We start from the raw sequence: 17,953 nt of genomic DNA on the forward strand, positions 1-17,953 counted from the left end.
TGTAGACTTTGAACTCATGCAGGAATTTGTAAGAAGTGTTAATACATAAATGATTGTAGCCTTACTTCTAGAAAAATTAGAAAACTAGAAGGCTAATTTTCCTGTATATTTTTGATTAAGTATATTTGGGGTTCTTTTTTGCTGTTTGTCAAGTTTTGTTTTTTATATACTAATGCATAAGCATTAATGCCATCTAGAGTGCTGATTTTATTCTGGAAGATAAAATGGTTTTTAGTTTTTCCATATGGAGTGACAACACATTTGTAGGTTAATCATTTAAATATAATTAAAAAGTGGTGCATTTTTGATATTTGAGCATACATTCTTAACTATCACTTATTTATTTTACCAGTCTAAACCTTACTTACTTAGCTCTAGATTCATATATCCAACTGCTAGTTTAGACATACGCAACTGAGATGTTCCATAGGCACATCAGCCTCCACCTGCCCAAGCCTTAACTCATAATCTTTTCCACCCGCCTCCTGTCTTTTTAGTTTGAGGAAATACTGTTCCGTTTGCATCTAGTGTGTCGCTAGGTGGACACCTGGCTTTCATCTTCCTTTCCTTTGTCTTCCTCAGTTTCCACTTCCTGTCAAGTTGCTTTTATCTCCTAAGTATTTCTCCTCTACCTTTTCCTCCTCAGAGGCCTTTCTTTATTCTGGCCTGTATTTCTCTGTTGAAATATTACAGTGCTCTTCTATACATGCTTTCCTTAGCTGTAGTCTCACCTCTGTTCATCAATTTCTCTCACACCCTTTCTGGAACAAATACCCTTTTCTTTTCTAATTTTGAAAAATGCACAGTTGTGATCTTTTCAATATGCAATTTTTTTCCTCTTTAAAATCTTTTAATAGGGGCACCTGGGTGGCTCAGTGGGTTAAAGCCTCTGCCTTCGGCTCAGGTCATGATCCCAGGGTCCTGGGATCAAGCCCCACATCGGGCTCTCTGCTCAGCGGGAAGCCTGCTTCTCCCTCTCTCTCTCTGCCGGCCTCTCTGCCTACTTGTGATCTCTGTCTGTCAAATAAATAAATAAAATCTTTAAAAAAAATCTTTTAATAGGTCCTAAGTCATCAAAGAGCCATTAAAGCATGGGGTTCTAGTCTGTACAAAGCTCTTTGTGACCTGGCTCTAGCTTTTCTGGTCTCATCTCTGACAGCCATTCATTTGTTCACTTAAAAAAAAAAAAAAGATTTTGGGGCGCCTGGGTGGCTCATTCATTTAAGCGTCTGCCTTTGGGTCAGGTTGTGATCCCAGGGTCCTGGAGGCTCAGCAGGGAGTCTGCTTCTCCATCTGCTCCTCCCCTCTGGTGCTCTCTCTTTCTCTTAAATAAAATATCAAAAATAAATAAATAAATAAAAATCTTAAAAAAAGATTTGAGTGTCTGCTGTCTGCTCTGCAGAGTGCTAGGTGAGAGAGTTTTATGAAGGAGCTTAAATTCTAGAGGGGGACAGATGACAAGTGTATACTATTATCAGTTGGTAATAAGTACCTTGAGCAACATAAGGCTGGGTGAGGAGGTAGCGAACAGTAGGTTGCTGGTGTGGGTGCTGGTGCCGTTTATAGAGGGCTGTATGAGAAGGCCTCTGTTTCCGTGACATCTGAGCAGAGACTTGAAGTTTTCTCAGGAGTGAGAGTTTTAGATTTGCGAGCAGAGCAGGTGCTGATGTTTAGAAAACAGGAAGGGGTTGGCTGGAGGCAGGTCAGAGCTGGGGTCAGGCCTGTGGCGGTGCCTTACAGACCCAGCAGGCCAGTATGAGGACTTTGACTTCTGAGCTCAGGTAGTTTGAGCCTAAAGTGGGTCCTCTCCATGGACTGAGGTGCATTCCTGTCTCCAACTTGAGGTTTCTGAAGTACGCCACCTCTCCTACCTTAAGACTTTACTTCTTCTGGGAATGGTGCTGAATTGCCCCTCCCCTATGTTCCCTTAGCACTGTCATACCCGTACTTAATAGCTGCATTGTTTGTCTCCTCTCCTAGGCTGAGATCCTAGATTTTTTTTTAAAACCTCCGAATTCGTATTTCATTGAATTAATGTCTGTCGAATTTTAGAATTGCTGAAAATGGAGTAATTATTGCAAACTGGGTAAGAGATACTCAACAGTACTGCGTAGTGACTGCTACCTCATGTGAATGTGGATTCTGTTTTGCTGATCACTGTGCATTTAGTGCCCAAGCAGTGAGCCGTGCATAATAAGTGTTCAGTAAATACTTGGTGAATGATCACGTGGACATCTATGTGCCAGCCTCTGCTTGCTCTTTAATTCCGTTTCCCTGAAACCCACAGGCAAACTTCCCCCAAATCTCTTAACATCTTTTTCTGCTGCCTTATCCTTTCTGTAATCACAAGCTCAAGAAATGCCAATACTTTGGAAATTCTTTCATTCATTCATTATAAATGAATGTAAATGTAACAAAGAAACGTAGATGATCTCTCTCTAGGCTAAATAGATGGGGGTTATTGCATAATTTGTGGCTTATTTGCACTTCAGTTTTCCTTTCTTTGGTGGGAATTTTTTTTTTAGATTTTATTTATTTATTTGAGAGAAAGAGAGCATGAGAATGGGGAGGGTCAGAGGGAGAAGCAGACTCCCTGCTGAGCAGGGAGCCGGATGCGGGACTCCATCCTGGGACTCCAGGACTATGACCTGGGCCGAAGGCAGTTGCTTAACCAGCTGAGCCACCCAAACACCCCAGGTGGGAATTTTTTTGAGATTATTTTATTACTGAGCCCTTGAATCTTTAATAAACAAGACACTGATAGTTCTAGAATATCCTTTCTATAAACAACTCAAGCAGGAGCAGAGTGTGAAATGTCTAGTACCAGAAATAAAATCCACAATATTTCTTAGCATGTTTCATTTGGTTGAACAAACAATTAGAGTTGGTTTATTTACTGCACTATGATGGTGCAGGCCCGTGGGTTTTTTGTGCTCAGCACTGAGTCTGTAGAAGTGGCTGCTCCAGCAGGGACTCTTCAGCTCCACAACATCTAGGTATCCTCTCAAGCCTGGAAACCTTGCCAGTAACTCTTGAGTCTCTCAGTCCTTACATCTCTGGCTTCTACCATCCATTCTGCCTGTGCCATAATACCTGCATGTCTTTGTTTGGGTTTTGTTTTTTAATATTTTATCTCTTTGTTTGATAGAGAGAGAGAGCAAGAGAGAGAGAAGGAGCAGAAGGAGGGGTAGAGGGAGAGGCTGATTTCCTGCGGAGCAGGTAGCCAGACATGGGGCTCTATCCTGGGCCTCTGGGCCTCTGAGCTGAAAGCAGACATTTAACTGACTCACCCAGGCACCCCATGCCTGCATGTCTTTGGGCCTACAGGGGAAAGACATTGGGAGACCCTAATTGTATTCGCTGTAAGATGAGGCAAGGACTTTAATTTATTTTATTTTATTTATTTATTTGCCAGAGAGCGCGCAGAGCGAGAGAAAGAGAGAGAGCACATGCAGGAGCATAACCAGCGTGAGCTGCAGGCAGAGGGAGAAGCAGGCTCCCCACTGAGCAAGGAGCCTGATGTAGAACTTGATGCCAGGACATTGGGATCATGACCTGAGCGGAAGGCAGGTGCTTGACTGACTGAGACACCCAGGCATCCCGAGGCAAAGCATTTCAAGTAACATATGTTGGTGATGGGAATTTTCTTCCATTTCTGTTTAACTAAAAATCATCGCGTGCAGTAGGCTGTCTTATGTATAATCATAAATACTGGATTATTGATCTTTAATAGTGTTGAAGTCTATTTTGATAGGCCTGTTGGTTTTTTAGTATGTGAAATACTTGGTATATCTTAGTCTGCTTAATGTGGGTACTATTTTTATTTTGACCAACAAAATGGTAATTTTGCTATGTGCTGAATGTGTTGCTTTGGGTTTGAGTGTTTGTTGTTGCTTTTTAATGGTTATGTGTGAGTAGGGCCTTCATTTTATTTCTCTGAATGGTCTTACTATTAAATATGTACGTTGGTTTTCTTACGTCAAGGACAATTGTTAGTGACTTAGGTCTAAGTTTTCTCCCACAAATTAAAAAAAAAATTTTCACCATCTTCTATTTGTGTATGGTATATTAGTGTATGACTTGGGACAATAGTAATGCATTTAGTTATTTTAAGTACAGTGTATCATTGTGCTGTTCCGCGAAGAGCACCATGGCGGTCAGGTGCTGTGCTACCCAGGCACGCCTGAGACTTGTGGGTGTGCCCTTTCTGTTTGCTATGCTGACCCAATAGCAGACACTGTTAGGCCTTAGGAAAACAGAATCTTAGATGGTAATGTCATTATCCATTTCAGTGAAGTTACAAGCTTAGATTAGTAACTGTAAGCCAGCTATATTCATGTGAAGCTATAGTGGGTTTAAAGTATGGTACTTGTATCGTGGAGTCTAGAAGACTACTGGGTGAGATTTTTTTTTTTTCCTAATAAACTAATTACAGTTATTTGATTCTTTTGTGTATGGCCTAATCCCTTTAAAGTATTCTTTATTACTACTTATGAAAGATAAGTGTCTATTTATAATGGCACTTCAGAGTCCCAGAAATTAAGGGATTTCAATTCTTGTACTGCCTCTGTCACTACAGAGCTGTGTTACTTTAGGGCCCGTGACCTGTCCTGTCTGGCCCCTGGTTCTTCATCTGTTGGCAGTCCTTTGCACTGCAGGTCCCTCAGATAATCGTGATAGTTGAGTTCTGACACTAGTTCTGTTTGCTTTCCTGAGTCCTTAAGCCCTTGGTACCTATGTTGTGGTAGGGATCCTGTTACAGGGTACTCTCTGACCCGAATAAAAGGTGTGTCATCAACACTTAATGAATTTGCTCTTTAAAAAAAAAAAAAAAAGTTTATTTAAATAGATACATGCTGGGGTGCCTGGGTGGCTCAGGGGGTTAAAGCCCCAGTCTTTGGCTCAGGTCAGAGTTCTGGGATCGAGCCCCACATTGGGCTCTCTGCTCCTCGGGGAGCCTGCTTCCTCCTCTCTCTCTCTGCCTGCCTCTCTGCCTACTTGTGATCTCTGTCAAATAAATAAATAAAAATCTTTAATAAAAATAAAAAATGAATAGATACATGCTGCAGGGAGGGGTAGAGGGAGAGTCTCAAGCAGACTGTGCTGAGTGCAGTGCCTATGCAGGGCTTAATCCCACAACCCCGAGATTATGACCTGAGACAAAACCAAGAGTCCAATACTTAACCACCTGCACCACTGAGGTGCCCCAGATTCACTGCATTTTAAAATATTAGTTTTAGCTTCCTCTTCCTGTATGTTTCTTCCTAGCTCATTTCCCTCTTCTCCAGCCAGTATGGACTTAAAGAGGGCAATTAATTTAATATTAGCCTAAGAAAAGTAAGCATCTGATACCTAGCCATTGTATTTATTGTAGTATAGTTGACATAGTGTTATACTTAGCCATTATTGATATTAAACACTCATGCCAAAATTATGTTGGCAGGGGGATGACTGATTTGTTTATATCTGCATAGAACCTTGTAGGTTTATTGCCTTGCTCTAAGTAAAGCATCCACACACATAAATTTTACTTTATAATTTAGGAGGTGATTAATTATTGTATATAGGACTCAACACTTCATGTGTCATCCTTACGCAGGGCCCAGCTAATCTTCTCTGTATCGTTCGAATTTTAATATGTGTGCTGCTGAAGCAAGCAATAGAACCCAACACTTTAAGAGGAATCCCACAAATGGAGCACCTGACTAGCTCAGTCAGTGGAGCATGTGGCTCTTGATCTTGGGGTTGTGAGTTCAAGTCTCAAGTTGGGTGTAGAGATTAATTAAATAAAATATAATCTTTAAAAAAAATCCCACAAGTATTGTCTCAAAATATTCAGATCTCAGTACATTTTAAGTATTTGAATTTAGAAAAGCAATTTATATATTTGTTTTAAACTTTCTAACATTTATTCAAATTGCATTTCCTTATATATATATGTGTGTGTATGTGTGTGTATGGGTATATGTGTATATATATATATTATATACATATATAATATATATATATACACTTCAAATTTTTTTTTTTAAAGATTTTGTTTACTTGTCAGAGAGAGCTCAAGCACAAGCAGAGGGAGAAGCAGGCTTCCTGCTGAGCAAGGAGCCTGATGGGGGACTCAATCCCAGGACTTTGGGATCGTGACCTGAGCCAAAGGCAGATGCTTAACTGACTGAGCAATGCAGGCATCCCTGTATTTTAATTTTGAAATAATTATAAACGTATAGGAAGTTGCAGAAATCATAGAATCCATGTACCCTTCACCCATCACCCTTTACCCAGTGGTAACATTTTACATGACTGTAGTATAATACTGATTTGTTTGTATTTTACTGCTAAAAGAATAATTACCTTGCTCATTTTGAAAAATCTTGACTAATACAAGAATGTTGATATTTTTGTTCCCCTCAGGAGGAAGAGGTTAGTTGTACAAATTCAGATTCTATGCTTATTTCTATAGGTACCAGACAAAGATGTACATTTCTTCCGTGCATTTGCTGTAAAATGGGTGACGAGTAACTAGGCAAGCGGCTGATTTTTCTTCACTGGGAAGTTCATTCACAGCCCTGGATATGGTCATGTAAAATTTCAATTACATGGCATTCTTCTTAATCTGCTTTCTTGGACTTCTTTATTTAATCACTAGTATATTTGCTTACTGGGAACTTTCATTCTTGTAACAGAATATAAAGAAAGAAATATTGGACAGTTAGCCAAGAGATATTTATTAAGTACCCTCTATTACTGTACTGAATATAAAGGAGGTTGTGGAAAAGCAGAAGGCGTATTTATAGTGTAGATGAATAAACAGCTGTAGAACATTACCACATATTGTATAATGTATTTCAGCAAGTTTTATTCTCTAAACATGTATACATAGGGATATAATTGGCCTGCAGTAAGCATTTGTTGAGTGAATGAATGTACTTAGGTAATAAGCATGTTGTCACAAAATTATGTAAGTCTTAAGAAAATAAATGTTTACTGTCACTCTTAGGAATTCTAAAACTATTCATTATCGACTGAAAGAATGATAATACATGTTTTATTATGTTTCTTTATTCTCTTCACCCTAGAGATCCTTTGGTAAATTCATAATCAGTTTTCCTTGATAAAAGCCTGGGTCTCTGTGATTCTAAAACCCAAGCATTTTCCCCGTGGAATGTAGCTCATTAAAACACAGTATTAGGTGATGAATGCCATATTTAAGTAAATAAGCATGAAATAAAAATAAACTCCCTATCAGTTATTTTTAGAAAAATCATCGTGTATTGATTCCCTAATTTATTTAACTTGACTTATTTCTGTAATGACTAGTAACTATATTAGGTCAAGTGTAAGGGATTAAAACCTGGTTCTTATTTCTGAAAATGATGATAAACTGTAAATAAACTCTCAAAGATGCTAAAAATGTATATTAAATATTTTATAATTTCTTTCCTAAATATTTAATAAATGTTTTATAGTATGCTGTGCTGGGTGCTGTGGAGCTATAAGGATGTCTAAGATGTGGATAGTTCTCTCAATACCTCTGTAATACCATGAAGATAAGATAGACTTATAAGTAAATAATAGTATGTGATTAGTCTGTGAGGTACAGAAGTTCTATGGCTGCTTAGTAAGTAGAAAGATTACTTTTAGTTGAGATGATTAGGGGAACCTTAAGATGATGTTTGATCTGAATATCAGGGACAGTGATAGAATTTCCTTAGTGAAAACTGTGAAATTTACTTATGTCAAAATCATAGAAAATTATAAAATCAATTGATTTTACTATCAATCAGGTGACTTTTCTTGGAAAAAAAATAGTCTGATTTTAATATTTAAAGAATGAAGATAAGGATCAGGAATAAAATAAAACATTTAGGAAACAAAACTATTTTTTAACATGAAAACCTTACTTTTGCTACTGAAGCATTTTGCAGCTAGGTTACCCTGAAAAGTGTACTAAATTATGATTTTCCTAGCCTGTATTCTTTTTAAAGTAATTTGACCTGTCAGATTAATGACCAGTGTGCTTTATTTATTTCATCTTAGTTTGATACCTCCAGAAATAAATGAGTTATCTCTTTGGTGAAAATGAAAACTGTTTTTTTTCACTGTTCTGTTATTTCTGAGTTTCCAGTGTTTAAAGTATTTCTATTTTCTCTGAGTGAAATAGCATTGAAAAAATTATCTTGATGGGGTACCTGGGTAGCTTAGTCGGTTGAGCATCTCACTCTTGATTTTGGCTCAGGTAATGAGCTCAGGGTTGTGGGATTGAGCCCCACATCTGGCTTTGCACTCAGTTGGCTTGAGATTTTCTCTCTCCCTCTGCCCCTCCCCCACAAACAAACAAACATGAATAAAATCTTAAGAAAATTACCTTGAAATTGTGAAGCTATTGCTAAGAGGTAGCTCTTGGTGACAGCTTAAGGAAGAGGCTAGAGGAAGAAGGAAAAGGACAGTGTGTGTGAATGGCGACACCATAGGGGAGTTCTCTGTAGAAGGGAATTGTTTTACCACAGGTCATTCAGTGTAGCTGATGCCATGCTGGACCTAGTTAGACCTGAGCATTTCTGAAAGCTGGTTTCTTGGTCAAACCTATATAAAGAGAAGAAAAAAACCCAAAAAACCTCTATGAAGAGCAGAAAATCTTTTGAATTTGCTTTAGTTATATAATATTAGTGGAGAATGGTGTCAGCACGTTCATTTGTGTTCCCCACCTCCTTTTCCACAGAGACCTAGATTTAAATCTGAGTCACCAGAGTAAATAGGTTCAGCGATTCCCATCTTGTGTTAGGTTGCACAACCTAACCAACCACATGGGTTGGCATAGGTGTTTCTACTTTCCGGAGGGTGTGGGGAAGCCGGACAGGACATGGCAGCTGCTGAAAAGCATGGAGGCTACCATTACTATGGGACATGTACTTGTGTGTAGGGGCCCAACAGGAGAAGAATGTCGTGAATAGCCTTTCTGAGATGATGATATTTAATGCTAGTGATCTGTAGGCAAAGCGTGGAGAAGAGTATTGTATCTTTCTTAGAAAGCGTATTCTTTTTCTTTATGGATTTACATGCACTTTGAATGTTCTCAGCCTAATACATTCATCATAAATGAGCCATTTTTTGACTATTGCTTGCCAGTGTTGAAAGATCTTTAAAAAGATATTCAGATTCTGGCCTTTTTTCTTACTCTGCTTGTTGACACCTACTTTAAGTGTAGATTTTAATAGTTGCTTTGCATATCCTGATGTCAGTCCAGTCAAGATTGTTTAGCAAGTGCTATTTTAATGGAAGAAGACCAGTTGCATTCCAGTACCTAATTGTTGTTTTGGTGTTATTATTTAATACCTAGCATGCTTACATCTATTAGTCACATCTGCATGTGCTTTTTTCAGTTTTATTAAAGCTTAGAAATGTTTATATAGCATGCTACTTTTGGCATTTTGAAACTTTTTCTCATATCCTTCTGAGTAGCAGAGATAAATACTATACACAAGTTTTGAGTTTGGTCTCATTTCATCATCTGTTATCATTAAAGAGTCAATAAAATAGTCCTATTTTTACAAAAAAAAATTTTAAGATGGCAAAGTGACTACCTTAGTAAAGAATCCTCTGACTTATTGGAGTTATAGGTAAAACTAAATTGCATTCTTATTTTCCTATCACATAATCTGTTTTTTTCATGAGAATTCAACTCACTATGTCTGCAAACAGCAATTTAGAAGATACACTGGCCAGTAACTCATTCCCAGATGCCTGTAATAAAGTGGGTTTTTAAAAGATAAATATTAAGCATGGTGTTACACTGAGGAAAGGGTTATAGGAATATAAAATTGGAATAAAGGAAAATAATTGCCTGGTGAAAGGGTAAGAGCCAATGAAATTAATACATGATGTGGGATGCATTTTGCCTTATGCTTACTGATGTCAGTAGGAAGTTGTTTTTGGGAAAGGACTTGGAACTCACATCACATTTGGTTTTGTTAGAGTAAGGTCCTCCCTGGAAATTGTCTATCTTGTGACGGTATTGTATCTAAGCTGAGTACATTTGCTACTCCTCAACTAGCCATCTGAATCCTTGATTTTTTTTTTTCTTTCATTCAACAAGAGTTTATTAACTCTCTACTTTGGCGAAAATGTTAAGATAAAAAATATTATTTCTCATTTCAGAGAGCTAGTAAATTACTCTAGCATAACATAATTATTAAATATTGTGTTAACGACATGTATGTTGAGGTTTCATCGGCTTTCCTCCCTAGCCACAGTATTTGGGGTTCCTTTTTTATTCATTGCACTTGTTCTTCCTGTAGCTCTCTTGGCTTGTAAGGGGCCTAAGGCAAGTACACACACCCTTTTCCTTGAATCTTGGGCTACTTTGAAGTTTTCCCGTATACCTGTGGATGATCTCAGTGGCTTGATCTTTAGTTAGGAATCAAGGTAGAGAAAGCCAGAGACGGGAACAACTTTAATGAAGATGTAGTATTCAGGTATTCAATGAAGATGAAGTATAATGAAGGCGGAGAAAGTGATGGGAATCCCATTTTGGATACTAAATAGGATTAGAAGTTTAATTAAGTATTCAGCATTGATCAAAAGAGATATTAATTGGGGTACCTGGATGGCTCAGTTGGTAGAGCATGCAACTCTTGATCTTGGGGTTGTAAGTTTAGACTCACTTTGGGTGGAGAGAGTACTTAAAGATAAGTAAAATCTTAAAAAAAAAGATATTAATTTATGTGACTAGAAATATATACTGTTTTACTGCTTTCATTACCTTATCAGCTTTGTGTCAAATTACTGCTAGAACTCTTAGGACTGAAATGGTCATTTCTATATGCTATAATAAGAGTATATTTGTAAAATGTAATGTAGTCTTTGTCTTTTTCTCTACTTTTAAAATTATAATCTAGTAATTAAAAAATTTGGGAGGGCATGTAAATGTCTGGAAATATTATGTTATTTTAATATTGATGTACTACCAAGTTGACAATCCATATCGTTTAGAAAATATTCTTTTCTTATTTATCTGTTTAATTGCTTTGTTTCTAAATTCTTTGAGTTTGCTTACTTGTACCATATCTCAAAATATGATAGAGCTTTGTTGTATTTATGATGATAAAGCATGCCAAGTTTTAGACTAGGGCAGAGGTTACTATTATACAGGACAGAGAAGAAGGGGTCCACACTTAGTAGTGCTGGATGTTAGAGCCGGGCTCGTCTAAACTACAGGTTTGGAGAAAAGGTCTCTTTAGTAAGCCATGTCAGGAGTGGAACAGCCAGAGAGCAAACTTTTTGTTACTGCGAATTCAAGGTGAAGAAGCGCATGGAATCTTGGAGAAAGAAAGTGTGTGTGTGTGTGTGTGTGTGTGTGTGTGTGTGTAAATGAATAAAATACCTACAGGTACACATATATGAGTGGCTGTTAGAGAATTCTGTTTGTGGGTAGTGGGCTCTAGATCATGGCCTGATTCCTGTCCTTGGGATTGGGACTGGTAATCAAAAGTAGGTGTCCCAGTCCTAGGAAGAGACAAGATGAGGACCAGACTAGGAACCTCCAAAAGGTGTCAAAACAGAAGCCTAGTTATAATAACTGAGATATCAACAGGGCTAGAACAACAGAAAGGCTAAGAGTAGGACAGAGTGTGTATTGGAACAAGCTAGAACCCTTTTCTAATCTGGGGTATAAGGGTTGGGTGAATTAGTGTTAATGACAACTTGATCTAGAATTGAAGGCTAGGGCTGAAACTGCTTATGCCTCTCCTGCCACAAGTACACATGTGATCTAGGATTTAAGTGACAGGAGAAGCAAGGCACGTGGAAAGCAGAATTAGCCTGGGCTTGACACTTTCATACTAAGTATCTTTCAAGGAAAAAATTCATTTCCACTGTTAATCAGTAATCATTTAGTTTGCTTTATTGGCACTGGTAAGGTGTCACGAGTTGCAAAGAACTGCTGATGCCTCATAGTAAAGTCTTAACAGGGAACAGTTGCTGAAATGAACAAATTGAAGCATTGGAGTAAGTACACTTTCTTGCAAAATAAGAGGATATGAAAAAGCATGGTAGGCATGAGGGTTCTAATGTCATGATTCTGAAGGCAAAAGTACAACATAATAGGAGTTGAGTTCTTGAGCAGGGTAAGAGGAAGCAAGGAAAATGTATGATTATGATAATTTTGATGTTAAAATGAGAACTTTCCACACCTTTTTTCACTTCCTAGAAGAAGTCCTGTTAGCATGTTTTGGGTTGCAATCAGCTGATAATCATTAGCTTAAGGGGGGGAACAAAAGCCATTTTTGGAACCCATACTGGACATTGAATGATGAATTGAACAAGTGGGTCCTGAGTAGAAGAAACCAGAGGAGGTCTCGGGATCTCATCAGCAGTTTTTATACCTTCTTCCTCGACCCCTGCCATTAATGTGACTTCACATTGAAGAATTAGTCTCTCTGCCTTGCCTTTTCAGTTTTTACATTCAGTTTACCCTAGTCAGACCAGCTATGTGTCTCCCAAAGCTAGGGGACAGGAATTATGATACATATAGTGACAGCTCCAGAGTCTGTTTATATGCTGGTGGCCATCCCCAGGAAGGGACCGTCAAATAACTAGAGTATCTCAGCCTTTTGTAGTTTAACCACCTCTTTTCTCTTCTTTTCTCTCACCTCATTTCTCTCCCCACTTATGTAAATATAGAGATAACCCTGCTATCCCATCTGTTGATGCAGTGTTTCTAGTGGCTCTATGCGAGCTGAGGTACCATATCCAGAGGCAGGCCATAGGGCCATTGGTTTTTTTTTTTTTTTTTTCTGCCTCTGGTTGCATTGTGATTCTTGATATTTTACAACGTAAATTTAATTCCTGCTAACTTGCTGTCTGCATGATTGGGGGAAAGGAAAAGGAGATAAAAAGAAAAGGTGTTTAAAGGGAAAGATGGGCGTACTTATTACTCACCGATAACCAGTAAGGAAATCAGTGGCGGCTTCAGTCTTTAATTTTGCGTCAGCACACACACCCTAATCTGTCTCACTTCAGGTTTCATACCTTTGGGTAGTATCTTGGCTTACCAGAGTTCTGTTCCTAACAAGCTGACCCTCTTTGATTCTTGAAAGAGTCTGGGCCCCTCATAGTTCCAACTGTATGAAATTGGGAGACTCTTCTACTAACTGTAACATGTGCACTGTGGGAACACACTCCAGGAGATCCCCCTGAGTTTTTCTCATGGGCTTCCTAGCTCCCAGAGTTAGAGTAGCAACCTCACTTCCCCTTGATAGCCAGGGAGAGTCACCCCCAACCAATTCTGTAGCCTCTGTTCTTGTTCTTGTTTTTCTACTGTCCTGAGGAAATCGAACTGAACTTGATAAGCTCAGCTTTCAATAGAGTGAAACAGTTATTTTGTTTGCTGGCATAAGAACATCTTCCTTGGGTACTGAAACTTTAGATCAGCAGATTTCAGAGTTCTTGAGATAAGAAACAAAACCTTGAGAGCAGAAGAGACATCACTCCACTGTGCTTGTTGGTTCCCTCATCTGTTGTGTTCTGGAGATGGGAAACAGCATTTATTGTTTGATGGTTCAGAGCCTATTTTATATCCTGTAGTACTGCAAATTCAGAAGCTTTTAGCTGGGGCAACAATTGGTATATTAAGTTTCAAGAAGCCGTTACTTCCACGGTGTTTGAATAAGAGTCTACCTAATCATGAAGCCTTGAGCTTCCACTCATTGCCATTTGAAGTGAATTCTTGGATCAGAGGCTATGTGATTGATTGATTTTTTTTTTTTTTTGAATAAGATTTTATTTGAGAGAAAGACTGAGAGAGAGCAGGAGAGTGGGTGAAGCAGACCACCTGCCAAGCAGGGAGCCCAGTGCAGGGGTTTTAATCCCAGTAGTCTGGATCATGATCTGAGCCAAAGGCAGACACTTAACCAGAGGCAGATGCTTAACCCATTGAGCCACCCAGGCACCCTGAGCCCATGTGATTTATATGAACATTTGGTTAATCTTGCATAGTGTTCCTGGCAAGGCAAATTCAGAATCAGTGTCTCTTACAGCAAAGAACCAGCCATCACCATGTTTTAAAAGTTTTTATTGAAGTCCCAGTTAATATGCAGTGTAATATTAGTTGCAGGTTTAAAATGTAGTGATTCAACACTTCCATACAACACCCATTGCTCATCACAAGTGCACTTCTTCATCCTCATGACCCATTTCCATCCCCACACCCACTGCCATCACCATTTCTGTAATCCAGGGGTCTTGCAGTACTTTGCCTGCTAAGAAGTAGAGCCTACAGGGAACACAGGCAAAAGGGTTCTATGGTAGTGGCAGTTGAGGTCAGTCTTAGTGAGTCAGGTAATTGATCCCTTGCATAACTACTCTTCATACCACCTGGTTGTGGTGGTTTTCATGAACTCACTGAACAAGGACTAGCCTGGCTGCAGGAGGAGTTAGGACCTGATCTCTGACGTGGGTCATCTATTCACTGATCATTAAAAGGCTTTATATTTTGGTTTATTTGCTTTGGCAGTGCCAGGATTCTGGTGAGGAATTTTTTTTTTTAGGCTATGGCTTCATTGTGAAGGTTCATTCAAATAGCCATTCCTTAGATCTCCCTATGATTTTTCCTCTGATCTTTTCCTTCAAGGCCATTGATCATGGCACAGAAAAGGGAAGGATCGTAGGCTAATAATAGGCACTAAGAAGTGCCTACTACAGAAGTAATATATTCTGTAAGTTCTTAAAACTTAATTATATATTCTAAAAGTTTTCAAAAAAATTTTAGTCTTACTTGATTCAGATCTTTTTTCTTTTTGATTTCATGTTTTATAGTTTCTTAGCCATAAAGGCCTCACTTTAAAATTTCTCTTTATTTTCACTTATAGAATGCTAAAATGGCATACATCCTGTGTTTGTAAAGGCATGTATGTATGCATGTGTGTATAGATGTACATGCATGTACATCTATACACATATGTACATGTATATGTACACACACACACACACACACACACACACATATATGCTCATTTGAGCATAGGAAGTGTCCTAAAAGTGCATACCAGACTGTTATGATTCTCTTTGGAGCATGGATTGAGGGAAAAGAAAACTAGATATTGTGGTGGAGAGCAACTTTTATTGTTTTACTTCAAAAATGTTCTGCTTGACATTTCATATTTTACTGAACATGCACTTTCATTAATATGAAAAATGCCAGCATATGACTTTTCTTATAGTTACAATTAGGAGAGAGAATTTCAGAATGATTAAGGACTAATAAGCACTACTTAAATATAAAGCTACCTGTGTTGTCAATAAAAACATATGTAGTTGGTTTTTTTTTTTTAATATTTTATTTGTTTATTTGACAGAGATCACAAGTAGGCATAGAGGCAGGCAGAGAGAGAGGGAGAAACAGGCTCCCCACCGAGCAGAGAGCCCGATGTGGGGCTTGATCCCAGGACCCTGAGATCATGACCTGAGCTGAAGGCAGAGGCTTTAACCCACTGAGCCACCCAGGCGCCCCTATGTAGGGATTTTTAATTTATTTTTAGCCTGTGTATTTGACAATCAGATGCTTATTGAAAGTCATTGTATAAATTAGTTTTTCATGTATTTACACTAAAGTTGATTTTCTTTGCTTTTCTCATAAAGTTTTTATTTAAAACTGTAACTAACAAAAAGCATAATATATCCTAATCTGAAATGTCTACACTTCAGAGGTCACATTGTGAAAAGGAGTTGCAGGAAGGAGTCTTTCAACATATTATTCTCCCTTACAAATTTTAGGTTTCCTGTTAGGCATCCAATAGGGATCCAGTGCTATGAAGGGCTCTAAAGTAGATGTAAGAAGATGTATTTTCCAGTTTTTAGTACGGCGTCCCGATTATATCATCTTAAGACTCTTCAGTAGTTGATGATGATTTTGTCATGTCCCAAAGAGCAGTCTATTACTATTTTTTTTAAAAAAAGGAACCTATTCCTTTAAGTACATATACATAGAGAAAAATGAACAAATTGTAAGTAAATAGTCTATAAATGAACATTTAAATATACTATTTTAAAAAATGAAAAGGCTAGCCATAGGCTGGCAAAAATATTTACAAAACATATATCTGGCAGAGGATTTGAACCAAAATACTTTAAGAACTGTAATTATTTGATAGTAAGACAAAGAACCCTGTCAAAAAATAGACAAAGAATTTGCACCAAAGATAAATGAACGGCCAGTACATCCCACATAAAAAGATACAAGTATGTAGAAAGATGCTCAACATCTCTAGTCATCAAGGAAATGCAAATTTAAACCATAGAGTGATACTATTACACACCCACTGGCATGGCTAGGAATAAAGTTGGACAGTGTTAAAATTGGTGAAAAAGTGGAGCAACTAGAATTTTCCTTTCATACATTACTGGTGAAATGGTATTGCCACTTTACCAATTTTTTATAAAGTTAAACATTTGCTCTATGAACTGTAAATTTCATTCCTAGGTATATACACAAGAGAAATGAAAGCCTATCTCCACAAAAAAAGCTAATGTTCATACCATTATTCAAAAGGGTTCTAATTTAATTTTAATGAATAACAATATTGAATATCCTTTCATGTGTTTCTTTGCTCTATCTACATCTGTCTTTTTAAGAAGTAGTGATATCTTTAGCTCTTTAAAATTAGGTTGCTTATTTATTTCTTAAACATAAGAGTGTTTTGTATGTTTTGGATATAATTGTCTTTTTTGGTATATGTTTTATAAATTCTCCTGGTTTAGGAGGTTTTTTTTTAATACTTTTTAATTTTTATGTTATTATTACTTATTTTTTAAGTCAACTCTACTCCAACATGGTGGGGCTTGAGCTAAAAACCCTGAGATCAAGAGTTGTGTGCTCTATCGACTGAGCCAGACAGGCCCCCCAGATTTGTTTCATTTTTAAAACTGTCTTTTTGGAATTTAAGAAACAAAACAGAAGACAGGAAAAATTAAACAAGTTGAAATCAGAGAGGGAGACAAACCATTAAGAGACTCCTTAAAATTTTTATTTTTATAGATTTTTATTTATTTGAGATAGTGTGTGAGAGAGAGCTAGCAGGAACTGGGGGCCAGGGCAGAGGGAGAGGGAGAAGCAGACTTCCCTTTAAGCAGGGAGCCAGATGTAGGGCTCTATCCCAGGGCTCTGGGATCACAACACAAACCAAAGGCAGATGCTCAACCCGCTGAGCTGCCCAGGCACCCTGTGAGAGACTCTAAACCATAGGAAACAAACTGAGGGTTTGCGATTGGGGGGGGGTAGTCGGGGGGTGGAGTAACTGGGAGATGGACATTATGGAGGGCACATGATGTCATGGGCACTGGGTGTTATAAGACTGATGGATCACTGACCTCTACATCTGAAACTAATAATACACTATATGTTAATTAATTGAATTTAAATGAAAAAAAAAATCTCAATAGAGATTAGAACTTCAGGAAAAGCAAATATTTGTGGGTCCTGAAGCATGTAAGATTGTAAGACCATAAATAGGAAAGATAGAATTATGGTTATAAAATTAGGTACAAAAGTTAACATTTGCTATGGACCTTGGGTGATAATGATATGTCACTGTAGGTTCATAAGTTGTAATAAAGGTACCATTTGATGGGGGGGGATGTCGATAATGGGAGAGGCTATGCGTGAGTGGGGGCAGAAATTATAAGAGAAATCTCAATAGCTTCTATTCCATTATGTTGTAACCTAAATTTGCTCTAAAAAATAATAAAGTCTAAAAAAATAACTATGTCTTTTGAAGAGAGAAGTTAATTTTGATGAAATCCAGTTTGTCAGTGTTTCCTTTTATGGTTTGTGCTTTATGTCTTATCAGAGAATTCTTCCTAACCCAAAGTCAATCTTATTTTGTACTGTTTTCTTCTAGAAGTTTTATTGTTTAGGCTTTACATTTAGGTTTACGATTTATTTGAGTTAAATTTTATGTAT

General features: G+C 37.8%; 1 protein-coding gene and 1 non-coding gene across 4 annotated transcripts in view; one reads left to right on the forward strand and one right to left on the reverse strand.

Moving 5' to 3' along the window:
- Positions 1-17,953, forward strand: part of WDFY3 (WD repeat and FYVE domain containing 3) — a 280,545-nt gene that overhangs the window by 4,250 nt on the left and 258,342 nt on the right. The gene's annotated exons all lie outside the window — the stretch shown is intronic.
- Positions 5,553-5,656, reverse strand: LOC116871702. Its single transcript, XR_004383486.1, has one exon. It is a non-coding gene; the product is annotated as a U6 spliceosomal RNA (small nuclear RNA).

This window comes from Lontra canadensis, unplaced genomic scaffold, assembly GCF_010015895.1.
Source record: "Lontra canadensis isolate GAN:19392208 unplaced genomic scaffold, GSC_riverotter_1.0 scaffold1, whole genome shotgun sequence".
NCBI classification, from domain to species: Eukaryota; Metazoa; Chordata; class Mammalia; order Carnivora; family Mustelidae; genus Lontra; species Lontra canadensis.